General features: G+C 48.4%; 1 protein-coding gene across 2 annotated transcripts in view; it reads right to left on the bottom strand.

Moving 5' to 3' along the window:
* PLEKHB2 (pleckstrin homology domain containing B2) overlaps positions 1–27,216 on the bottom strand; it is a 340,607-nt gene that overhangs the window by 213,524 nt on the left and 99,867 nt on the right. The gene's annotated exons all lie outside the window — the stretch shown is intronic.

The raw sequence follows: 27,216 nt of genomic DNA, 5'->3' as shown, positions 1-27,216 counted from the left end.
AAGGGATATTTTGTTTAGAATCATACAGTGAGGCACAGAGTAAGCACAGGGAGCAAGTTCCACTTCTGCCCAGGCTAGAAAGTGCGGTTCACTACACAAGGCAATGTTGGAAAATTGTGCCAAAACCGTTTTATTTTTTACTTTACCGACTGTGAAGATACGCAAAGGTATTACTCCTTTGCAGGTGTAAACCTGGACATTATTGCAGAAGCTCACCTGGAAATCTCCTTCCTTGTTACCCGACGCTGGTTTCCCCAACAATCGAGGAAGTATGGCATTTAAAAGCTAAGAACATTTGTTTCCGTACTTGAAACCTTTCAGATACTTATCAAGAGAAAAGCAAAACATGGTGCAGTTTTAATGCAAATGTTAATGAACCATTCGTAGTGGGTTAAAGTGGGTCTCAGAGTGGTGACAAACTGGCAGCCCGCTCACTCTTACCGCAACAAGTTTGTACAAACTGTTGACTACCACTACAAACTATTGACTACCACGCTTTCAAGCACACTTACTAAGGGCCTGGAGCAACATCTATCTGGAGGATCACTGCAAAAAGTACAGTCCGGCATCTGGTCGGCGTGTATGCAAGAAACGTCTAAAGAAAGAATTTGGGTTCTTCTTTGTGAAATTATGTTTCAGAAACAGTTCAGTAACAGTTCAGTAGTACACTGTGAGAAAGTGCCATCTTTCTTGCATGGTATGCCCCCACTTTTTGCTGAATTGCTGAATGTACTTTGACTGAGTGTGCCCTGGACTCCTGCCAATCAGGTGCCCAGGGCCTATGTTCCTTCCCTAAAACAAACCAAACCCAAATTGGCAAACCCTGGCCACATTTCAGCCCCTGGTAAATGGTACCCTAGGTACCCAGGGCCTTGTGACCAGGGAAGGCCTCTAAGGGCTGCAGCACTCCTTGTGCCACCCTTAGAGGCCCTGTACACTTACACACACACACTGCCTTTGCAGGCTGAGTGTTTGGGTGCTAGACAAACACAAAGTCGACATGACACACGTCCCTGTGTGCCATGCCCATCGCCTACACTGCCATGGCATACATCAGTCACCCCTCTAGCTGGGTGCCTTATGCCAATGGTGTGGGCACAGGAGCAGGAGCCCTGTGCCCCTACAGTGCCCAGGTCCATTCCTGAGCACTGTAAGTGCAGTGCTGCCATTTAAGAGTACATGGTGCTGAGAGCTCGTCAAACATGAGCTCCACAGCACCATAATGGCAACACTAAAGACTGAGAAGTTTGGTATCAAACTTCTCAGCACATTAAACCCACACTGATGCCAGTGTGGGATTTAATGTACCAAGCACCCCAGAGGGCATCTTAGAGGTGCCCCCTTAAACCTAACCTACAATCCACGGCTGCTCTGAGGCTGCCACCCAGCAGACATGTTGCTGGACCCCTGGGTAGGAGAGCCCCTGCTCTCCTGGGCCTGCAACAATGCACATCCTGGGCGAGGTGCTAAATCTCCTCCCCCAGGATGGGCAGGGGGAAGCTTCAAAGGCATGCCGCCTCTGTGAGCTTCCCCAGGCCCCTGCAACCCCCCACTCTGGCGGGAAGCTTTGGCCGGAAACCCCAAATAAGGACAGGGGATGTGCCAGCCTGCCAACCCCACCCCTCAGGTGGGGGAGGCGAGGTGAAGCACATCTCCGGGGTCTCGCCATCTTGAAGATGGGGAGCCCTACCCTATCAGGACTAGGCTACAGCCCCCCTCCCACAGGAGAGAGGCAGGATAGAGGGTGTACCCACCCCAGGACAGGGACCCATTGGTCCCTGCCCTTCACCTACCTGTAACGCCCCTAAATCTAGTATTTAGGGGCACCCTGAACCTTCCTTCCCCAGATTCCAGATTCAAAACTACAAAGAGCAAGAAGAAAGAAGACCTGCCCTGCAGCTGCTGAAAAGAGGAAGACACCAACTGCTTTGGTCCCAGCCCTACCGGCCTGTCGACCCTCGAACCTGCTCCTGCTCCAACCCGGCATCTCTTGTGGCCAGCAACCTCACCAACCCCGGAGGACCTGGCTACCTTTTGGCTCTAAGCCCCTGGGACTCCCATGAGTAGAGGCTCTACTCAAAACCGATCTCTAATCCCTGGCAGCAGCCCGGAACCGCGAACCCAGCACACTCTGCAGCAGCCAAGCCTGGCCAGTGCCGGAGTGATCAAAGACCCTGAGGACGACCTCAAGGCGACTGTGACCCCGAGTCCGGCACCCAAGGACCTCCCTCTACACTCCTGAAGAAGCCTGCAGCCTCAGAACAAGGTGCCCCCCCCAACCGCGATCAACAGAGGGTAAGATTTACCGACACCAAAAGGCACCCCTGCACGCGGCGCCCCATGGCCCCCTGTGCCCAATCCCGGGGTACCTACCTATCCTCCATCTACCCAACTTACCTCTCGAAGTGGTGGTGGTACCTGAAGAGTCCTCGTCCCCGAGCTTGCAGTCTTTTTCTAAACCGGAGATTTCCCATTGAAATCAATTGAGCGCCCGAAGGCTCAAAAGCACTCTGCACCCAGCCGCCCGAGTGGCCCTGGCAGTGAAAACTCTACACCTACCTACTTCCCCACTTGCCCTGACTAGGTGACCAGGAGCCCAGCTCCCACAGCCGTGTGGCTTGCCAGTCAGCAGCCACCAACCAAGACCCCCCCTATCCCTCATAGGATAACATTGGGCCTAACTCTCTCTGCACCCAGCCGCCCTAGAGCCGCTGAGGGTGAACCAACTGTACTTACCTGACCCTGGGGGACCCCTGAGTCTATGCCCAGAACCTCAACTCTGCCAGTCGAGTACTTACCCTTCAACCGCAAACTCTATTTTCCTCATAGGGTAACATTGACTGGCTTTTTCCTGAAATTTCTTCTAAATGTGGACTTTTCAAATCTTAAAATATTCACCAAAAATCAGCCGAGTAACAAAAACGAAATTACTCACCTGCTCTTAGGTGAGCTCCCAGTGCTGGATCTAGGTGCCCAGCACTGACTCTGAAAAATACTTACAACTGTACTTACCCTTAACTCAATTTTCTTCCATAGGAAACCAATGACTGTTTTTCTGTGACATTTCTTCTAAGTGTCGATTTCTGCAATCTTTAAATATTCTTCAAAAATCGTATCATATCTGAAAACGTAATTACTTACCTGTTTTGGATAAAGGTCCCAGTACTGAGTCTAGGCACCCAGTACTGGATTACAAAAGTAACGAGAACATACTGTACCTGTAACCTGAATTTTCTTCCATAGGGAATCATTGACTGTTTTCTTTGAAATATTTTCTAAGTGTCAACTTTTAAAATAACGAAATATTGTTTAAAAATCATTACAGTAATTAAGTCGACTTTCATCACTTGATTCTGAGTACTGACCCAGGACTGAATCTAGGATCCAGTCCTGGAATTCCAAAAGTAATCTAAAAAGTAATCTGTTGCAAATAACTTGAATTTACCATTGAGCTTAATGCATTGTTGTGTTTAAAAATAGAGTTGCCTACTGCAACCACTTGTAACTGTTTACAAAAGTCTATTGCATATTGCAAAAGTATTTATATGAAACATCTCATGCTGAGAAAGTATATTTTAAATCCAAGTGTTGGTTCTAAAATAAAACAAGCATATATTTTTTATATATAAACTATTTGCCTCGAGTTCAGTTATTGAGTGTGTACAACAAATGCTTTACACTGTCCTCTGATACTGCCTTACTGCTTGACCAAGCTACCACTTTAGAGAGTAAGGTTATATCTAACTTTAACCTCTGTCAAACCCTGGGGGACTGTGGACTCTGTACAGCCTGTACCTATTAAGGAACAGTATATACAGAGCCACTTTCTCACATACACCATGTATTATAAAATAAAAAAAGGAACGTAACAGTAATTGCCAATAGACAGCTAGTACTCTATTCCTAATGGTCCCTGCTTCAGATCCCCAGCACTGCAACTGGTCGGTTTTACACACTGAACATATACTTCAGCAAAAATCACACTGAGATCATGGAAAGGAAGAGAAATACAAACATTTGTTTCAGTATCTATATTTTTGCTCCAAATAAGGACTAAACATAGATGCAGAGATGACCTGGCATTGTCACAGAACAATAAGAAATCCTGCTCAGTCCACACTACTGACTGTGTGGGAATAAAATGTGGCTACCACCACACTTGTTGATAATTGGCCTGTAACAAAAGCAATTGTGAGTTACACAGTTTAGATATTTGAGATGGGAAAAACACCTTTATGAAATGTAAGGGTCCGTGCCCTTGGCTTTGCTCCACTGCACCTTAAGTTCCCATACTAGTCTGTTTAGCACAATAAAGTGAGCCATGCGGCTGAGCAAGTGAAGATCATGGCTCCATGACTGAAGTCTGTTATTTTGGAAGACTCATCTTTAAAATGCACCAGACTAATTAATAAAAAATGAAGATCAATATCAGACATGATTCAGCTGTGAGACACTGTTATCCATGTCCCTGGATCACCCGTTCAACATTGTATTGACACCAGCTTACAGATAAATCACGCCTTGATTGATAAAATTGCAATGATTCAAAAGGAAATTGCAGAGATGACTCAGCTGTCATTGCTGAGAGATGCCAATTCAGGATTCTCTACAGGAAGCAACAATTGTTTAGCTCAGCTTCTGCCTGATCCAAGCCTACATTTTATATAGATGACGTTTCTCATTTTCATTTAATTGGCCCTTTAAGTAAGGGCATCAGCCAATGGCCGATGCCCCCACTATCTCCCCAGTGCAACCATCAACTACTGGCCGACACTGTGGAGGCATTAAATGGATACTTCGGTGCTTGCACAAGAGGATTCTTTTTTTTTTTTTTAAAGGCTAGGGGCAAAGCGGAATTGCCTCTTCTTCAGCCCCAGCCTGTAGGAAAGTGGGTTTCTGTTACAGTAACCCTCACACGTTTTGCCAGATTTCTGATGCACTTTACCTGAGACCCTGCCAATTAGGTTCCCATGGCCTGTGTTCTTTCCCAAAAGATTACCTTTGTAACCACTATTGGCAACTGTCTGGCCACATGTAAGTCCCCTTGTAAAAGGTACCATGGTTACTAAGGGCACTGTGGCCAGGGAAGGGCTCTAAGGGCTGCAGCACATATTGTGCCACCCTTAGAGGTCCTGTACCTTAGAACACGAACACACACACACGAACACGCACACACACACACACACACACACCTGCAACCTACTGTCTGAGGCCTAGGTAAGTCACCCCTCTTGCAGGGTGCACTAGCCATGTGAGGGAACAGTGGCATGAGCCCTGTACCCCTACAGTGTCTAAGTCCATTCTTAGACATTGTAAGTATACTAAAGAGTATATGATCTGGGAGTTGTTCATTACAAACTTCACAGCTCCATAATGGCTTTACTAATACCTGGAAAGTTTGGTATCAAACTTCGGCACAGTAAACCCACACTGATGCCCTTGTGGGATTCAATCTCAAATGCACTCAGAGGGCATCTTAGAGATGACCCTGAACAACGACCAGCCCCGGTGTGGTTCCTGAATGGCTGTCTGCCGGTTACCACCACCAGAAGGTTTTCAGACCCCTGGGTAGCGAGCCTTCGCTCTCTGGGTCCAAAAACAAAGCCCATCCAGCGTAGAGGTGTCACGCCTCCTCCCCAGGATGGGCTGGGTCGACGAAGGGGAAGCTTCAAAGGCCTGCCACCTTTGGAAGCTGTCCCTGCCTCTACCTGTCCCCAGCAACTGGATCACACCGGTTCAGCCCCCCTTTGGGCCGGAGAACCAGCGGGAAAACCAAGTTAAGAAGAGAGGGGTAGCCAGCTTTGCCAACCCCACCCCTCAGGTGGGGGATGCGAGGTGAAGTACACATCTCAGTCCCCTCCATCTTAAAGATGAGGGGACCCAACCAATTAGTGAGAGACTCATGCCTCCCTCCTACTGGAGGGTGGCATAACAGGGGGTGTACCCACCGCAAGGAAGGGACCCATTGGTCCCTACCTGCACATCCCTTTCAACATCCCTAAATGTAGTATTTAGGGGTGACCCCGAACCTTGCCTCCTCAGATTTGAGGAAGAAAGAAGGAGGAACACAGCGCCGTGCTGACCCAGGAAGAAGAGGACACCTACTGCTTTGGCCCCAGCCCTACCGGCCTGTCCCGCCTTTAACCTGCCTACAGCGAGAACCCACGTGAGTCCAGCAGCCAGCAACACCCAGAGCCCGGAGGACCTGCCCTGCACTTATCTAACACACTCTGTCTTCTGTGAGCACTGGATTTGGTCAAACCACAGAATACGGATCCAGGCGGCTCCGCGATTCTGCACCACTCCACACCCGATGCCCACGGCCCGAGTTCAAGTGGCCCAACACCACGAGGAGGTCTCCCCAGCGATCCTGACCAGGGATCTGGTGATCCCTGATCTCCCGCATGCCTCAATCCGACACCTGCAGCCTCAACCTGAATGGTCCCCCGACCGCAGCTGGTAAGAAGACCCGATGCCAAAAGACACCCCTGCACCCAACGCTCCACGGCCTTGGGTGGCACAACCGACAGTGTCCAGGCATCCACCAAGAATCCAACTTACCTCTCCAGCTGGTGGTCACCTTCAGGAAGTCTCCCTGTCCGAGCCAGCAGCATCTTTGCTGAACCAAAGGTGCTCATGGGAATCCACAGGGGCCTGACGTCTACTTGGCACACTGCACCCGGCTGCCCCTGTGTCGCTGATGGTGCAGCTCCTGTGCTAATTGTTGGCCCCTGCAGTGCCAACCTTAACCCCAAGAGCTTTGCTCCCACACCCGAGTGGCCTGCTTGTAAGAAGCCCCTAACCAAAGGGCCCCTTTGGCCAACATTGGGCCCGTGCACTCTGCACCCGGCCGCCCCAGTGCCGCTGGTGGTGCAACTTGAGTGCCTACCTAGACCTTGGGGAACCTTGATCCTGGCCCCCAAAACTCCCACTCGTAAGTCGTTTACATACCTGAGAAACCACTAACACTTTTTTCCCAAAGGAACCCATGTTACAAGTTTTGTTCCTGAAAATGTTGTTGACCTGAACTTTGCATGAGAGAAAAAGTAACTAAACTGCAACCCTTAAAAAGTCTTACTTCCCTTGTATTGTGAGATCCCCAGTGTAATATCTAGGCATAACACCCTGAGTAGTCAATGTAATCTAAAAGTATTTTAAAAGTAATTACTGTGTAATTTGAACGGTTTTTAAACCCAATACAAACCTGTAACGATTGCAATTTCATCCACCACTGCATTTGCTTGAAAAGTCTTGCATTTGAGAATATATTTGACTTACCTGTGCCAAGTCCTGCTTGGTTCTAAGAAATAAAACATAAGTATACCTTTTTATACTTGCCTAATTGGTCTGGATTCAGTCTCTGAGCATGTGCCATCAGTCTTGAGTGAGTTAATCCAATAAATGCGTAACACACCCTCTAGATAAGCCTAACTGCTCGCACCACTACCACGAAGATAGCTGTTAGTACTTACCTAATTAAGCCTCTGCTATATCTCTGGGGACTCCCTGGACTCTATACACTATACCTTACTTTAGTATAGTATATACAGAGCCAGCTCCCTACACTGCCACCCTACCCATCTGTGATCTCACCATTCCCAACAGAGAGGAGAAAGAGGTGAGTGTTCTCATTCAGGATTGTTGTGTTATTTGGCCCATAAGGCGGCCTCCCCAGTTTTGAGGGAAGCATCTCTGCAAAGGTGATAGTCTCTTCTTTCCACCGATGTCTTCCTCAGAACATTTCTTGTTAGGGGATTTCTGATGGACAGCAACCCACACGCAGGAACCACTGGACACCAGGGAATTGATGCCATTTTGGGGGTTGGCCCCCCCGGGACATAGGCCATCCCCCACTGAGGGGCATTTTTTTCCACTGGGGCATTTTTTACCCTGGGGGGGGGGGAGGGGGGGGGAATCGCCCCAGGGGGAAAAAAAAGAGTGTAGGCATGCATTTCTTTGTTTTGGGGGTCAACCCCCTTGGTAATAAGAGGCGAACCTCTTGGGGGGTGGGCATTATAATTTGTAAAAAATACGTTTTTTTCCCCTGGGGGATGTAATTGCCCCACCATGGCAGGCGAAATCACGTTCTCAAGAGGAAATCAAAATTGTGGGCATGAACTGATAAATTTATGGACTGGGGGAGGGTGGGTCGGCCCTCGTACAGAGTAAAGTGACGCAGAGTAGAGTGGCCCAGAGAGCAGTGGTGTAGAGTAGAGTGGCGTAGAGTGGTGCATAGTGGAGTAGCATTGAATTTAGAGATGCAGAGGGCAGTGGCACAGAGTAGAGTTGAGTGACATAGAGTGCAAAGTTGCAAAGAATGCAGTGGCTTAGAGAGGTGCAGAGTAGAGTATAGTGCCGTAGAGTACAGAGTCATAGGGGCCGATTCACAGAACTAATCTGAGATAAAATCCTAAACATACTACTTTTGGTATTCACAGAAGGCATTTAGTAGTAGTAAAGTTAGGACTCCTAACTTTACTACTACTAAATGCCTTCTGCGAATACCATAAGTAGTAAGTTTAGGATGTTATCTCAGATTAGTTCTGTGAATAGGCCCCACAGAGTGGAGTAGTGTAGATTGGAGTAGTGCAGATTGGAGTAGTGCAGATTGGAGTAGTGCAGATTGGAGTAGTGCAGATTGGAGTAGTGCACAATGGAGTAGCGTTGAGTTTAGTGGCAGAGAGTGCAGTGTTGAAGAGTAGAGTGTCAGAGTGCAGTGGTGTAGAGTGGCGAGGAGCTCATTGGCATAGAGTACAGTGAAGCAGAGTAGAATGCAGTGGTATAGAGTGCAGTTGCATAGAGTGCAGTGGTTACCAGTAGAGTGGTGTAGAGTGCAGTGGCAGAGTGGCGCAGAGTGGAGTAGAGTGGTGTAGAGTGTATTGGCATAGAGCAGATTGTTTCGGAGTACAGTGAAGTGGCACAGAGTGGAGTTGCATAGAGTAGCTGGAGGAGAGTAGGATCTGCACTTATGTTGCCCCCACTTTTTTTCTGATGTATACACTGGTTTCTGGCTATAGTCAGGCTGGGTCCCTGCTAATCAGGGCCCCAGTCTCTCTGTTCTCTCTAAACGACTTGGAGTGCATATTAGATGCACTACTGATTGGTTACTGTGGTGCCTTATGAGCCCCAAGTATATGGTACCTTAGGTACCAAGGGCATAGGTACTTTACAGGCCTACCAGGGGCTGAAGCATGTATTATGCCACCCCTGGGAAGCAGACTAAATCGGACACCCCAGGCCTGCTACTGCAGCCTGGGTGAGGTAGTGTTAGCTCTCCTCACAGAGGTATAGGTTCCTATATCTCACCATACACACACATATAAACCTATCAGCCACCCCTATGGCAGGCCCTATCAATCCTGAGGGCAGGGTGCTTGGTTTACAATGTGAGGGGGTGCCTCTGCCTGAGCAGGGCCCCTCTGTAGCTGGCAGGGTCTATTCCCTGTGGCTGTTTGTGGATGCGGTTAAACCATATACTCTTAAGTGCATTATAACCTCCCGGTTAATGCTAACTTTGGAATGACGGCCTCAAAACATGTCGTGTTTGGTGTGAAACATCTTGGAATCATACCCCCACACCAGTAACTGGTGTGGGAGTATGATCCCACCCTTCTAGAGGGGATGACATGTACCTACTGTGGTAACACGGTAGAAATCTGAAAGAGCCCTGGCATCACAAAATGGATGCCACCAGCACAGACACTGGGCTGCCCTCCTGCTGCTGACCGAAACTCACAGTGGAGGAAGCCCAACAATAGGCCTCCTGTCACAGGGAGGTGTCACCACCTTCCAGACAGGATTTAGTGTATTGGAGCTGGGTGGGTGCACTCCTAGAGTGCTTTGAAGTTCTGCACTGGGGGAGCAGTAGGCTCCTCTGTGCATATGCCAGCTCAAACCGGTTCAGGGGCTACCAGCCCCTGCTCTGGCGCGAAACTGGACAAAGGGAAGTGGGTGTAACCACCCAACCCCCTGACCCTCCTAGAGGAGTGGTCATAGAGCTAGTCCCTCCCTTTCTTTTACTAGAAGATAGGTACACCTTGCCATTGCAAGTTAGATAAACCTGGACGACGCTTTACAAGAAGAATCCTGGCCCTTCGACGTTCCACTACCTTTGGAAGACGGAAGAATCTCCCTTGGAGTCAAGGAGGGACTCCCCTGCTTGGCAGGCAACTGAAACTCTAATCAACGGTCGCAAACTTTCCCGCTCTCGCCGGAGTCTGAAGTCCCTGCAGTCCCGGAAGTGGATTTCCTGACTTCTCGACAGCCATTGTGAGTCCCCAGCAGAGCTGAGGCGAGTGGACCCCACAAGTGACGAGGAACCGCAATACCTGGGAACCGTGCACTATTGTTGAGTGCAACCCCTTTACGACGTTCAACGAACTTGTGCTTTGGATCATTTGTGGCCCAAGCCTCCAGCAGGTTTTGCAGCGAAATTCAGAGGCCTACCCCGTCCCGAGTGACCGTGGGCTCCTGTGAAGCATTTCCTCAAGAGGCACCTTCGCGATCCCTTGCCCGTTGGCTTGTGGGTTCCCCGAAGACTTTCTTTTCAACTAAAAGGGCTCCCCTGGTTGCTCCAAGCCTGCCCTCACTCACCCTCGCTGGGTGAGTCCCTCACACCTTGCTGGTCTGCACCATCGACTTTCTTCACTCCACACGAGACTTGCTGTTGCCAAGGCTTGTTGGCTCCAATCCGGTTGCCGACACCGCAGTTAGCTGCAGACGTCGTGGGACACTCCGAATCCAGCTGCTGGTCATCGTCGATCCCTCCTGGACCTCGTGAGCGAAGAGTCAAAACACCCTTGATCACCTGAAATCACCCGACATCCGTGGGCATCCATCTTCCTGGCCCCGGGTCACTGGCAAGTGACTGTGAACACTGTCCCTTCAATTTTCAGGTCTTCTACATCTTGAATCCACCCTTGGATTCCACCGGGCACTTCTTCAGTCGCCGCAAGCAGCAAGTCTTCTTTGGTCTCCATAGAAAACAGCGACACGACCCGACACCAAAAGACATCTATGCACCCGGCTTCCCTGGGTGAGGTAACACGTGCACTCCGGTGCCCTAGTGTGTGTTGGCCCTCGAATTACTTACCTTGTAAGTAGCTTGATTGAAGACTTCCTCGAAGTACCCTAAAACTTTAAAATCAAACCGCGACTTGCTCCATTGTAATCAATAGGGAACCCGCGGCTGTGTTCTCACTCTGCATGCGTCTCCCGTGGGTCTGTTACTTACTTGCTATCACTGCAGTCGTGAAGCCCCAGCGATTCTACAGGCCCTAGGCCTTGTCATTCTGCAAGTCGACTTTCCTAAATCTCTTTTTTAGTATATGGTCTGGTACGCCCCTAGGGCCCCGATCATATTTGTGCTTAATTTATTGTGAAACGTTGATATTTGAATGTGTTGCTGGCTTCTAATCTCATAAAGAGATTAGTAGAGTGTGTCTAGAAATAAATACATATATATTTGATATAAATACCTGTGTGGTGTCATTTCATTTGGTAATTCAAGAGATTATAAGGTAAAACAAGCTGCTTTACATTCCTCTGAGACTTAGCCTGAAGGCTGCTCTCCACAGCTACTACCACTAGGATAGCTTTCTTTAAAAGGTTGTCTTAAACCTATCTACCATAAGAGTCAAATTGGACTGGTGCAAGGTGGCCACTATAACTAGTGACCAGCATATGCCAGGCCAACTTCTCATAGTAGCATAGAGTGTAATGATGTAATGTAAAGTGATGTAGAGTGCAGTGGTAAAGAGTGCAGTGTAGATTAGAGTGGCATAGAGTGGATTGACGCAGAGTGCAGGGGCATACATCTGAGTGTTACACAGTAAAGTGCACTGGCGTAGAGTGCAGTGCTGCAGAGTGGCATAGAGTACAGTGCTGGAGAGTGGAGTTGTGCAGAGTAGATTGGCGTGGCCTAGACTGGAGTGGTATAGAGTAAAGTGGCGAAGAGTGCAGTGGTGTGGAGTGGTGAAGAGTGCATCAGCACAGAGTAGAGTGGTACAGGGTAGAGTAGCGAGGCATAACGTGAAGTGGCAGAGTGGAGTGGTGCAGAGCAGAGTGGCGTGGAGTGTTATAAAGTGGAGTGGTGCAGAGTAGAGTGTAGTGGTGTGAAGTGGTGCAGAGTAGAGTGGAGTGGCGTAGAGTGGAGTATGCATGTTATGGTAGTGCACTGCCATTACAGACAACACATTTTCAATGGAAATGACCATTACATTTGCACAGACATACAGTTTTACTAATACAACTATACAGTGCACAAACAAAAATCTGTGGAAATCGCATCATTTAGTGTAACAATTTATTTTGATCATAAATAGGCTGTCCGGTTTTAGGTTTAAACCTATAATAACTGATAAAAGCTCACCGAAAGGGCAATAGCCCTCACCAGTGTAAACATATAAGCACTGAAAAAACACCTGCACAACCACAAACTAAATGCCATCCAAAGAAAGGGAAAGGAGAGTGAAAGAGTCAATTTTTTTCCTCCTGAAGGGGTCATTACAATGTAACTTTGTTATACAAGCTAGCAGCAAGAAAGACTGGGCTTACCTTATTCTGCTTGAGTTTTGTTGTTTAGGGATGTCACTAAAATATTGTTTCTTCCTTTTTACAGTTTTGTGGTCTTTGGTCTAAAGATGCAGGGTTTAGAAGAATGTTTTAGGTATTTTTTTATTATTTTAGAAACTGTAGTGAAATCAGGAAATATCAGAATCATATTTGATATTTTGGCTGCGTTTGATTCTTTCACTGATAGGTAAAATGGCTGGTTTCATGTTCCAAGTTAGAGTGCCTGCCACTTCGTAAGCAAAGTAATGTTGGAGAGCAATTCAAGAACTTTTATTTTACAATGCATGAGAAATGGCTTGCAATGATGCATAGAAATTTTCCTTCACCAACCATCGCATTTGAAGTCAATGAAACCTCACTGTGGTACTCTGTACAAGTTCTAGATCCCTTACGTAAAGGGTAATTTTTTCTGTAGTTTCAAAAGTGCTGCTTCATTTTGGACCGCTTCAATAACTCTGAGGGCATAAATGCCCAGTTCAACGCAAATGTTGCAGAAACTGCACAGAGAATCGCAATCTTCAAGTGCACCAGTATTGGTATGGAAAGCTATGTCAATGGCCAAAGTTAGCAAATTGTGTACTGGCTGTTTTGGCATTGCCTTTCTCAAGTGTCAATGTTGAGAGGGCCTTTTCACAGAAAAAGGTTTACATGGGAAGGAAAGGGAGAGCGCACATGACCAAAGACTCACTGAAGCAGTATTGTATGGTGTACTACAATAAGTTTGATTTGCAAAAATGTATTTGGACCTCATATACACTGTAATGCACTATCAGTACAGAAAGCAAGCAATAATAAAAGAAAAACGTGCCATAAACACTAAAAAAACAGTTTCTGTTGTTTTAAATGGCGCAAAAATGTGTAACCAATGATAACCACTGTTTTGTTAAAGTTTTGAAATCGTTTTGAAATCATTTGAAAACACTGAAAAAAACCCACCAGAATTTACCAAAAATAGAAATTTAAAACAGGAAAGCCTAATCATAAAGTATTGTTTTCCAACACAATTCAGAAATAACAAAAATTGTGCTTCATTTGTGTTCTTAATTCTGATATATTCTGAAAGACTTATACTGTTCATTTAAATGTTGTCGTGCATTAGACAAAACCTCTTTCCTAACCCCAGTATCCAGCAAGATTGTCACATAAATCCTTTACCTGTGAAGTCAGAGAAAGAAAAGTAAACAATCGCCCTCAGAAGACAGCGCCTGACATTGGACCTCGGTCTTTGAATGTACAGCAAATGTGACAAGATAAGAACAAGATTTAAAGACCTGTTTACAGAAAGGGAGTTTGTTGAAGAGTACATTAAATACACTTTAGGCAAGGGGAGGAACGAACTAAACCTGGAGAGTCTAAAGCAAATAAAGCCAGCAAATAGAAAGCCAGATAATGCGAGTTACAAACCACAAAGCCAATGGTAATTAACGAGCGGAATGCATTCCTAGGTCAGCTTTCTGAAGGTCCCCAAGATGTCTTTAGCAAACCAGACAGCTCTGCGACCTAAAAGGAAACTGAAGTGGGGGTGCAGCCAAGATATCCGCACTCTAAAGGAGCTCCGCGGCGGCTGTTAGATTAACCACTATAATTCGCATTAATCTCGCACGGAACTGTATCACAGTGCCTGAAAACACACTTAAGAATGAATGTAAGCCGAGCGAGGGCAATTGCAACTGTCCCGGGCCGGGATAATGAAGAGGCGATCGAACTGCAGGCTCCGAGGCAGAGTGGTGGCCTAACGCGAGGCCCGGAGGTGGCACGAACCCTTGCCAGAGACCGTCCTGGGTGAGGTGAGAGACCTGATTGATCCCGGCTCGGAACCATAGCCCAGAGCACCCTTCGCCAACAGCTGATCCCCCCCCGCTTTAGGCCTGGGACGTCGCGGTGAGGGCTTGAGACCAGAGGGCGGGTCCTGGGCCTGGAGTGAGCCCCTCACCCCAAGATCCTGAACCGGCGCCAGAATGGGAGCCCGGCGGAGCGTGGAGGTAGGGGGCTCTACCGGCAGGGGACCGCTCAAGGGTTCGCTGCTGTCTGGTCTGGGACTGCCCTAGGGGCCCTTGCAGTGTGGCATGCGGGTCCCCCTGTTGCTGCATCCTTAAAACAGAACTCCATGTGAGGCCTGCAGTGAGGAAGCAGGCCTCGCTGCGCAAAACGCATCACAGCCCTGACTACCAGGGAGAGGCTTGTGGTGCTGGGGATCTCCAGTGAGGCACAAAAGAAAGCCACTGCCGAGGTAAGAGGCCATTCTGCCGCATTTTAGAGGGCTGTACTACGGTGGGAGGCCTACATTGGGAGACCGCCATGACCCCTAACGATTGTGACCCTCTGCAGTTGGGGACATATGAAACACGGCAGCTGATGGCTGTCACTGCTGCCTTTCCCATGTGGTGAGATTTGTTCAGGCCCCCCCCACCGGGCTAGTAAGTGAGAGGGGCTCCCATATACATATTGAGAGGCAGCGGGCCTGAGCAGCATGGACTGGGCCGCAGGAGGTGCAGCCTGTAGGACTTATTGCCCATTGAGGGAGGCACACGCTGGTGAGCCACTGAATGCTTGAACTGGGCATGCAGGGATGGGCCCCCTCAATTGTGGGGGCACGATACAGAAGAGAGTGAGATGGCCCACCAGGGGACTATGGTAAAACCTAAGGGGACGCCCTTTAATCAGTCCAATAAGACGGACAAATATGCTGTACCCAAACTAACGACAGACCTGCCGGTGCCAGCCATGAACAGTTGGAAACAGCGGTGCCAACCCTCACTGTCATAATAGCGGCTAGCCGTGATCTTAAGTCCAGCCTAGAACCCAAAATAAACACAGTGACTATAGATGTAAATCTCCTCAGGACGGACTTTCAAAATATGTCAGGGAATGCCACAGAAATAAACATCAGTCAGCTCCAGTCCAAATCCCATAAGTTAGAGGAGCAAGTCCAGTACTTGACAAAACAGCACATGGCAATAGCAGCAAAGCTGAAAGACCAGGAATGCAGAAGTGGTGGGGATCCCTGAAAGGATGGAGGGTTCCAGCGCAAAACTCTTTCTTGAAGACCTCATCCTTAAAACCTTGCGACCCAAGCGGCCCTTTAATTTCTTCTCTGTCAAACGTGCACACAGAGCACTGATACCACCACCCAAGCCCAGTGCTCCGCCGAGAACAATCACAGCATGCATATTCAATCACCGCAATTGAGACGCAATCTTCCAGGCTGCCCGATCCCATGGGTATCTCAACTACGAAAATGCAACGATTCATGTTTCCCCTGCCTTCACGCTTCAGATACAATGCCAACAGAGCAACTCAAGGAAGTCAAGAAGGCACTCCAGGCCAAAGACCTTAAATATATGATGCTATACCCAGCAAGACTTCGGGTGGTGGCAGAAGGAAAACATGGCACTTCACTATGCCGGAGGAGGCCTGAGAGTGGATAGAGGGATGGCGCACGCCTAGTCAGGGGTCTCAACGAGAAAGAAGGAAGGGGTAACCGGGTGAGCAACAGGAAGACGTCCGACAGGCACCTGACAGTGAGTGAGTGGGAAAAATTGTCCCACAGGACAATCAATCAGAGGGCTCCTCAAAATAAACAGTACTGTGCAGTAGATTAACTGTGGAGATACAGGAAAAACACACAGGACTCAGAAATCCCAGGTAAACCTGCAGCATAAGGGCGCAGAAAGTGACTGTCCATATGGTAACCGAAGAGCAGAATTCAACACTGTGACTTTATACTAAAATTCTATTTACAATACAATGTGTCACTGGGGTGGAATATAGCACTGACGGGATCGATATGGTGGTGTCAGCCAACTCTAGATAGTTTCATGAGTTTGCAGGGGCGACAAGCACTCTGCAAATTGGGGAGGTGGGCAGTTTTAGGCCTACAGTGCAGGGCGGCAGGGTGGGGGAGTTCACAAGTGCTAGACAATTGCAAATTGTTTCAATGTATAGGTTATATGCAATACTTGATTATAGCTCGGCTATGCAGAGATGTAACACATGGGGAGGTGGTCACTGATGGCGGGAGGAAGGAACGCATGGCAGCAGGGGGAGCTCGGCACACTCAGACGTCCCATGGAGTCCCGAATAAGTAATACCCTGAGGGTCATGAGGTGGAACGTCAATGGCCTTGGCAACAAAATTAAACCCACCATAGATCTGTAGTACCTTCGGAGACATGCACCAGATTTGGTCATCCTACAGGAGATGCACCTGAAAGGTAATCACTATAAGGTGCTTGACAGATTTGGTTACACTCTTCTTGCACACACGGGCTTCACCTCTGGTTTTAGAGGGACCGCTCCTTATTAAGACATCAATACCCTTTATCCCGGGTCGCACGTGGCACGACTCCCTGTGCAGATATGTGGCACTGAGTGGCACGTGGGAGGGTTGCACGCTCAACATATGTTCGACGTATATTCCACCAAGGATGCATGCGGACACCTTTCCTGCACTCTGCACTCTCCTGCTGGGCTTGCTTCCAGGCGTCTTCATACTTGGGCGATATGAATGCCACAATGGACCCAGAGATGTACAGATTGTCTGGTTCCAGTCGTGGAGCTCTCCCAGAACCACTGAAGTCCGTCAAAGACAACCTGGGTCTGGTAGATCTCAGGCGCAAACTCAACACCATTGATGCCACACTCACCCCAATACTCAGTTAGTCAAGCACTAGACTAATCAGGTGACTTAAAATCGTAGAGAACGTGGCAGCCCGCCTCTGCCTTAATCTCCCACCACCAACACACCCTGCACCTCAAAGAACTTCACAAGCTCCCCATCCACAGCTCTCTTCAAACTCCTGACACACACATACAAAGCCTTACACAACACTGGCCCAGCATACCTCAAAAACCACCTCTGATTTCAGAAACCTTCCAGAAACCTTTGCTCAGCCATACTCACACACATTCCTTGAATATGCAGCACCAGAACAGTCAGTAGTGTTGTCTCCTTCTTTCCTCTGAAAGGCTGGAATGACCTGCCCTACACATCTGAGCTGCCTCCAAAATCACTGCATTCCAGTTGAAGCTGAAGATTTCAAATAGGTGAGTCCATGGATCATCCCTGACTGCTCCTGTGTCAGTGGCAGGATAGCCACCTGGGTGATAGTGTGCTTTACCACAACAGAACATTAACAAGAACTCTGCACCCATCGCCACACGTATGGGTAATATATTTGTCCTGCTTGCCATGTTCATCCTTCGTTAGAACATAATATTCAGTTTGCCATATTACAATTGCATTATAGTCACATCACTACACATAACATTGGAGACGACATATGCCACGTTCTCAGTGACTACCCTGTTTGTCAAATACTAACGTTCTACGCAGTTTAGGACATACTCTTTAGGGAAGTTTGAACGATCTGTCCAAGCATGTTTCCCATAGTTTCTAAGGTAGATACGTTCACTCAGTTCGAGGAATGCAGGCATTGAAAGGCAGTCTCGGACATCCATCAACTTGCATGCACAAACAGGGAGGAGTTGGATTTAGCACAGTAGGTGCTATAAAGGCGCATGAAAGACACATTTTTCTAAGCCTCCTGTGGCTGTCATGGGAACCGTTAGTAAAGGTTCACTAGGCATCCATTCAGTAATGCTTAGAATGTCAACTGAGGTGGATACTTGACTGGTAGCATAAAATTAGTCAAACTTTTTTTTCCATTTGTGATGGTTGTTGACAAATCAACGGTCAACATGTCTGGACATATGTGTTTATAGAGGTTTGCTTGTAGTGTGTTTGTATGCAAGTTGGTTGGTGACTGGGCAAGAGATTGTTTTGATTTTGGATTCCGTTCTGTGGCATCTAAATATGATGGGCCCTTGAAAGGTGGCAGTATGTTGACGTGAGCGGACTGATATTTTGGATTGGGCACGTGGCTGGTGGTATGAAAGTCTTTGTGTGGAGTGTGTGAATGGACCATAAAGCAGTTGTTTACTTGACATGGTTTTATAGCTCACCTTCAGTAGTCTTAGTTTCAGTATTCAGATACTGTGATTAGTAATTTTTCTTTGAAGCTAGGATTTCTGGAGGTGCCAAAATCAACCAGTGTAAGTGGCGGATTAACTTCATAAACATAGGGCCCGATTTATATCTGTGGCGGTAAGGATACTTCGTCACAAGTGCGATGGAGTATCCGCAAAGCCAAGATATGGCCCACCTGCCCGATTTATGAGGCAGAAGAATGAAGCAAACATCGTGAAGACTACTCTGTCTCTGGCATGGTTACACCCCTCCAACGGCCCAATGGATAAAGGGCCAAGAAAGGCTAACCTCTATGTCCGTCCACCTAATTTAGATGGACAGATACACAGGGCAGTTTTCCGACAAGATTGAAGACACATCCGTTCCTGTCGCAGGCATTAGGCCCAGCCAAACTAGTGGGGCAGCGTTTTTGTCAGCACAAGTGGAGTAACGCTTGGTGGTAGGTCTTTTGGGGATTGATTTTTCCATCACAGAAATGTAAGGAAATGCATAATAGCAGGCAAAGTATGCAGGGCATCGTGGGTAGAAATACCTGGTGGGATCTATGCAAGGCACACCACACTGTAATCCCCTGGGTGTTTACTTTTCAAAAATGCGTATGGATGGATAGGTTTCCAAGGATGGTGGCTGGGCAAGGCCCCATATATCACAGCTACTCCTACTGCTTATCTCTCCCCGCATTTGTTTTCTATTTTCCCCCCAAAAAAATCTAAATGTAGCTATATTTTGCCTATTTTCTCAGTCCCCTAGATGTGAATCCACAAACCCTGGATGATGGGGGTGGGAAAAAAGCTGCACATTTGGCATGAATACCTTATGTGGAAACAAGAAGCCCATCCAGAACGGAAGAGCTCTTTGCTGGGCACACTAACATATAGTGTTGCGATCCTACTGATATGCCGACTGGCATCCATGACACTATTACAAAATTGAGGGCCCTTCCAGTATTCCACCAGCCACAAAGGACCAAGATCCTTTCATCTGAGGGCTCCGATGACAAGGATGCATGTTACCACACAGGCAGTCAAGGACCCAGGGCAAAGGCTGCACCAAAGCCACCATTCCTTGACCCATACATGAGGATCAAATCCCAAGACTGCCCACAAGAGGCACTGATCTTCCGGTTCCTCTTCTGACTTGGAATGCCACAGCACCAGGAGTTTCATTCAACTTCGTAACAGCCTTGAGCAAACTGCAACTAACCTGGCCACCAACCGACATGGACTTGACCCCAAGGGCCAGACCAGCTGCCTTAGAGCCGGAATTTACACCAAAGCAGACTTCACCCTTCCGCAGGGAAAAATGTTGCTCGCCCACTGCCTCCTGGAAAGCCACAAATGCTGCAGCCGGCCCCCTGAAATAGAAGGAACCTCACCTTGAAGAGGGAGTATCAGAGGAGGTAGAGAATTATCCAATACCCAAGAAGGAGATAGACCAAGCTACTAGTCCTAGACTACAGCTTCTTCCAACCACCCATTCACCACTAAGACCCTCATTTCCTCATGATTGTGCTTTTCTATATCACAGATTCAGATCATGACAGGCAGTATGAACCACAGGACCCTTACTTTGGTCCTGAACCATATGGAGATAGATGACCACTATTCTGACACATCCACCATTGACTTTTCTTTATTTCAGCAAATTTCCCACGGCTCATTTACAAGATCCCAATCTCTCCTCCCTCTACTGAAAGTAATACCTATGCAACCTAACAATATCTAATCTCCATTAACTCCTGTATTAATCCCACCAACCATGTGTTTTAGTTCACCCCTCCAACTAATGATTTCGACTGACCGCTAATACTTTAGTCCACCAAAAAAAACAAAATGACTGCATGGAATGGTTTGCTTTGAGTGCGCAAGACTAATCCCAATGAATAACTAACATTAACCAATAACACTGAAACACTGAACTAACCATCAACCTTGGGTGCCAGAGCAGCGTGCTGCCTGGCGTAAAGCGATTCGATGCCTCGTCAGGGGTAGTAAGTGCTACATAAATGCCATTACAATACAATGCAATAAGCATAAACTACCCCAAAGAGAGCACTGGGGGGTGTGGGGGGGGGTGGAACCTCAGCAGTTAAAGGGTTAAGGATGTACTGCTTGAGAACAGTGTTTCCGCACTGCCCATAAAGCTGCGTTATGACCGGACTGATGCACTTGAAGGAGGTTTAAGTTCACGTTTACTGAAGAAAGCAGGTCTTGACTGTTCTGTGTTAAGTAACTTTGGCCAGATCACCAGTCTGCTGTCTCCTGACAAGATTATTGAGAAAACAGCTGACGTTCGACTGTAAGTACATATTAATCTCTGGAAACTTGCACAGATATAGCATTCTGGATTGTGAACTTGTCACTGAATCGGGACAACCCTCTCTAAGATGAGGACAACATCTCATAGAAGACGTAATGTCGCAGTGCATGCTTGCATATACTTAATGATTTCTTAACAGGGTTTGTGAAGCATGAGCAGTACCTTCTAATTCTACCTTCACAAAGTGTGAAGTAAGGTTCTGTGTTTTAGATTTTTTCTCTCGGACTGATTTCAATCTGTTCTTCTTCATCTTCAACTACTTTATTTCAGTTAAAATATACAACCATAAAAAGTAAGTTACAAAACATTGTTGAATAAAATATCAAGGATTAACAACTTAAAACCTAAGTTGTACGATACCCTGCGCTTAGGCATAGTGGCAAATATATTGTTCAGCTAAATCGTGAATGTAAGAAGCAAAAACAGTAATCGTATGACAAACAAGCCTCGTTATTATAGTACTATGGTCTTATACACATTTTTAGTTTTAACTCTTTTTATTAAAGGGTATGGGGAGTATCATCATGTACACAGCAGTTCGCCTACAGCCCTGGCATGGGCCGGCCGCGTGATTTAATTGGAGCTCGATATGCACAGGGAGAGTATTATTTGACATTCCATTTACGTTGGCTTACACAGCAAGTCGCCTACAACCCAAACTAGGCTAGCCACGTAGCGTGACAACTGTATCACAGAAATGTTATGATAGAACACCTTCGTATACTAGGATCAATACAATACAATACCAACTCTAACTGAGGAAGGGAGACAGAAAAGGGGAACTAGAAAAGGGGAGGGAGGGGGAAAAGATCCCCTGAGAGCTAGGTGAAAGAGGGGTGGGGGGAGTACGATGTGTGGAGGAAGAGGGTACAGAGCGGATAGTGAAGAGAGTGAGAGGTAGGGCCTAATGCACATTCTGCATTTCGTATGCATGTGTGAGGTAACGTTTAGCATACTTCCTACCCCGCAGCTCTCTATATTGCTACTTATCAGTGCCCACTGCAGGACATCACATTGAGTCTACCAGAGGTCAATAATCATGATATGGCATCTATCATTGTCTATTACATAAGAGAACAAAGCCAACATCTAGGGCATAACAGCACCTGTGAATGGCGAGTGTACGGCGGGTCTCTACGTCTAAATCCGGCCTCAGGCATATACCACTATGGATTACAATAATGATTGAGGCATTTACCGATCCGCCAATGCTCCCAACTGGATTCCAACTCAGTAGAGCATAGCCCTCGAGTTACAACAGTCTGGTTTGCTCGTGATAAGCCCAGCTATACCTGATAGCAACACATCTAGCATAAGAAAACGAAGAAGGAGAAAGGAAAGAGGCCCACAGCAGGATAGAGAAGGCGGGAGAGAGGAAGGGCCGAAGGTATGGCAGAGGGGTGGACGGGGGGGGAAGGCTGGCGCTAGACAAGCAGTGATTCGCAAGATCGCTAACTCTATGGTGTGGGGGTTCGCTAGCAAATTCTAAGAAGTATGGGCAAGGGCCAGTGGTAATTATGGCGAAGGGAGGATGAAGGTCCCGTAATTGGGGGGGGGGGGGGAGGCAGAGGGGGAGGGGGAGACACCCAGTATACAGTTCAGGTTGGGCTAACTGTGAGCTTCCTGGAGCTATCTACGTCTGAAGGAGAAATTGCGTCGTCAAAGAGATGGAGGGCCCTCAACCTCGGGTGCTTGAGCCTAGCATATTCCTGTCGACCTAAGTGATCCACCAGTGGACCCCACAATTTAGTAAACTTAGTATCATGGTTTTGCAGACGCGCTGTAAGCAATTCCATCGCCACTGTGTGCCACAGGCGTGTGAACCATACGTTGATCGGAGGCGTCTCAGTTTTCTTCCAATAAAGAGCAATAGTTTGCTTGGCCGCGCCCAGCACATTTAGGCTGAGATGCCTATCACGTCGAGTCATCGCACGCAGGTTCACCGGCCGGAGGCCCAAGACAATTGTAAACGGATTTTCAGGAAGCGGATAACCTAATACCAGTCTAATTTGACTGAGAACTCCCTTCCAAAAGATGGTCAAGAGCGGGCACTTCCACCAGATATAGAGAAAGTCCCCCAGAGCGTCAGTGCAGCGCCAGCATAGGGATGAGGCGGTAGAGAACCTTTAGTGCAGTCTGTCAGGGGAATAGTACCAATGTGTCATGAATTTATAGGTGGACTCTGTTGGGGAATGCTACGGAAGACTTTCGGGATATCTCACCATAAGTGTGTCCCTTGGGTGGGCGTAATGTCAGTAGCGGAAACTGCTCGCCATCTCTGCTGATAGGGGTGCGGGGCAGTGCGTTGTGAGTGCTGAAGAACATGGTATGTGCAAGATATGAATCCCCTAGTATTGTCAAAGGACTGTACCAACCGCTCGAACGAAGTGAGGGGCCGAGTAGCTGCTTGTGTCAGCGAGGATGCCTGTGCCCAATGTCGGAGCTGAACATACTGAAAGCGGGCCCCCTCGGATAGTTGGTAGTCTCGTTTACATTGCTCAAAGGTTTTGAAGGAGCCCCCTGTGAATAGGTCTTGAATGATACGGCATCCCCCCTCTGTCCAGTCGGAAAAGTAAGGTGGGTGAAGAGCCGGTGGGAAGTGAGAGTTGCGAGCAATGGGGGTGTGGGGGGATGTGAAAGATGTGAAGCCTTTGCGCACTGCTATTTTATCCCAAATCTCAAGAACAGCCCTGGTGGGGACTGCAAGATAAGTGCTACGTGAGCGTGCCTCTCATGAGAGCCATGCCAGGTCCCAGACGGGGCGACAAGTCACTGCCCGGTCCATATGGAACCAGACCTTCTCACTCTCCCACGCCATCCATTCAGAAATGAAACGGAGTTGCGACGCCCAGTATTACCCCAGCAGGTTGGGACAAGCCAGCCCTCCTCTGTCTCGTGGAAGCATGAGTATTTTGTTAGAGAAACGCACTCCCTACACAAACCCATTAAGTTCCCGCTGGAGGCCCCAGATTTGGGGCTCTGGAATGGGCGTGGGTAGTGTCTGGAAAAGATAGAGTATCTTTGGAAGAATTGACATTTTGATCGTATTCAATCGCCCCAGACAGGAGAGTGATAGAGGTTTCCAGGCCCTTAAATCAGCTATAACGCAGCTTTACACTCCTGCCAGTTTGCTTGAGTTCATGTAGCAAGGGTGGAAGTCAGATTAAGCCCCAGATAGCGAATGGAGCGGGATGCCCACTAATATGGGACAAGAAATTGTAGCGCCAAAACCTCCTCTGCAGGAAGCATGAGGTTTAAAGCCCATGACTTTGTGTGGTTAATCTTAAGCCCCGAAACCTGTTCGTACAATTGGAGCAACTTATACAAGGCAGGCATTGAGTCTCGTGGGTTGGATAAGGTGAGGAGGAGGTAATCTGCAAACAGGGCTATTTTATGATCCAGACCTCCAAGCCTGATGCCGTGAATATCCGGGGCCTGACGAATCAGGTTAGCCAGAGGTTCCACCACAAGGACAAACAGGAACGGGGAAAAGGGACACCCCTGTCTGGTTCCCCTGTGGATGGATATGGGTTGTGTGTGTAGACCGTTGACTCGCACCCTAGCCAGCGGGGAGATATAAGGAGCCATGATTCTAGCGATCATTTGCGGGCCTAACCCTATTTTCCGCAGAACAGCCCTAAGGAACATCCAGTCGACTCGATTGAATGCTTTCTCAGCATCGAGTGATAACAAGCAGGCTGGTATGTTCCAGTGATGTGCCTTCCCCACTAGATGCGCGATACGTCGGACATTGTCTGCCCCTTGGCGCTGGTGAATGAAGCCCACCTGGTCTGGTTCTATGAGGCCCGGGAGATGCGTGATGAGACGTTTAGCTAGAATTTTAGTGTAGAGCTTGAGGTCTGTATTTAAAAGTGCGATAGGGCGGAATGAAGAGCAGAGCGTAGGGTCTTTAACGGGTTTGGGGATCAGGGCAATTTCAGCCATAGCCATGTCTGTGGAGGGGCCCACCCCATCTGAAAAGGAGTTAAAAAGGCGTAGCATGTAAGATTGAAGTTGTGGTAAAACGGCGCGGTAGAACGAGACCGGCAGGCAATCCGGGCCCGGAGTTTTAGCAAGAAGTAGATCTTTTAATGCGCCAGCCAGTTCCTCCAGAGTGATGGGTTCCTCCATTAATTGGGAATGATACTCGCTAACCGGGGTCCACTCACTAGCTTCCAAGGTCGCTAATATCTGGTCCTGGTCGGGCAACTCCCTGGTATAGAGAGATGAATAATAATTTCGGAACGCCTGAAGCTTAGCAGCTTCAGTAGTGGCCCAGGAGCCGTCATCCAATTTGATTTTGGCAATATGCGCTTTGGCTGCGCGTGTTCGAAGGCGACGCGCCAGTACAGTGCCTACTTTGTCTCCTCCCTCATAATACCACTGCCGCAAAGCCAAGAGAGCGTGCTCAGCCTTGTTCGCCCTGTGTGCCCGGAGCTGGCCTCGGAGCGTGGCCAGGCGCCTCTTATGTAGCGCCAAAGGACGCTCCTGGTCTAGTCTCTCGAGCGCCTTGATGTCGTGGGAGAGTTTGTCCTCGAACAAGCGAGCCTCCCGTGTCCGAGCTATAGCAATAGATGTAAGTGTGCCATGAATCGTGGCTTTAAATGCGTCCCAAATCACTGGGAGGGGGGGGGGGTCTCCGGGAGATCCTTGTTCTCAAAATACGACGGGATAGCGTCTCAAATTTCCTTTGCGTCAACAGGGTCCCTAAGGACATGAAGAGGAAACCGCCATAGTGAGGGGCGTTTGGGATGAGAAAAACGGTCGTGAATAAGGAGTTCCACATGGGCGTGGTTAGAGATTGAGATAGCGGACATAGACGCTGATATAGTGTCTTGGACTAGGGAGTGTGAGACAAAGAGGTGGTCAATAGCGAGTAGGAACAGTGAACACGAGAGTAGTAAGAGTAGTTGCGTGTGTCCGGTGAGTGATAGTGCCAGATATCAATAAGGCCTAGCGCTGTCAGTTGTTTCTTTAAGGCAGCTGACATGGTCCCCGTCCCATGGAATGCGCCCTCACTACGATCGACCTTTGCCTCCCATACCAAATTGAAGTCGCCCCCCAAAATAAGACCAGGGTCATCATGTGTTATGTGTTCTCGCAACAGACCTCGCAGGAAGGAATCCTGAGCCTGATTTGGCGCATAAGTGTTGCATAGCATGAGGATGCAGTGCCCAATCCTGACCATCACTTTGAGGAATCGGCCAGCTTTACTACGGACTGTTTTGGAATCCCTCTGGTGGATACCCGCCCGACAGAGAATGGCTACGCCAGCTGCCTTGGTGGAAGCGGAGGACCAGAATTGAAGGGGGTATCGGGGGTGGGTCATACGGGAGGTATCATCGCTCAGAAGGTGGGTTTCTTGGAGGAAGATGATGTCTGGGTTTTGCAGTAAGAGATAACGACAGATTTGGCGATGCTTGTTGGGGGCATTAAGCCCCTTCAAGTTGAGGGAAAGAAGCTTCAAGCAAGGTACAGAGGTCATGACAGCAGTGTGTTAGGGGGGTGCGTTAGCACAGACTGGGTGGAGGAAGCAAAGGACAGGGCGGCCCCCGCCCACCCGACAGAGACGCAGGGAGTGTAAAGGCCACAGCGATCACTGCCAAGTGGTGTAGAAGCCCAGGACACCCCGCCAGTCGGGAGTTCCAAGGATTGTCGGAACTGTCCCCCCGCCAGATGAAGAAGTAAGATAGCAAAGAGTGAAGGAGGAAAGTAGAAAGGATCTCCCGCCCTCCAAGGAGAATTGAGAGAGAAGAGGAAGAGAAATGCAAAAGAGGTGACCGAGAAGGGGAGGGCAAGAAAGGTGAAATTTCAACATAGTGCAAGAAAAAAAAATACAACATTGGCCAACTGGGCCACAGTGTCCTGTTCCGAACTGGGGTGATCGCAGCCCGAAGTCACAGACCATCCTGGAGAAGTCACTCTCCCAGGAGCAGGGGGGCTGTTTTCAGAACTCAAAGCATGAGAGCGAAGAGGGCGAGCCCGCGTTGCCGACCCTAATGATGGGGAGCCGGGGGGGTTGTTAGGCTCAGAGCGGGGCTACTGCCTGCTGGGGCTAGGCTTCGGATATGGACAATGAGTCACAGTATAACAGGCGTGGGTGTGTACCCGTACAGTCATGGTGTGGAAGAGCGAGAGTCTGCCGAGGACGGCCGTTCCTCCATGGGGCGAATATGCTGAATGATTTCCTGCTTGGCTTGGGAAGCGGACTGCCTTCTTGTGAGTGGCGTACTCCTGTGGTGACGCACCTGGGACCAGGATGGTTTGGCCGGCTCCCGGACACGGGAGGATGGATGTGGCGGACTGGGTGGCGGTGAGAGCGAGATGTGCAGGAGC

The sequence above is a fragment of the Triturus cristatus genome, chromosome 11, assembly GCF_964204655.1.
Source record: "Triturus cristatus chromosome 11, aTriCri1.1, whole genome shotgun sequence".
Classification (NCBI taxonomy): Eukaryota; Metazoa; Chordata; class Amphibia; order Caudata; family Salamandridae; genus Triturus; species Triturus cristatus.
The sequence above is the reverse complement of the archived record's forward strand: the minus strand, read 5'-3'. Positions and strand labels throughout refer to the sequence as shown.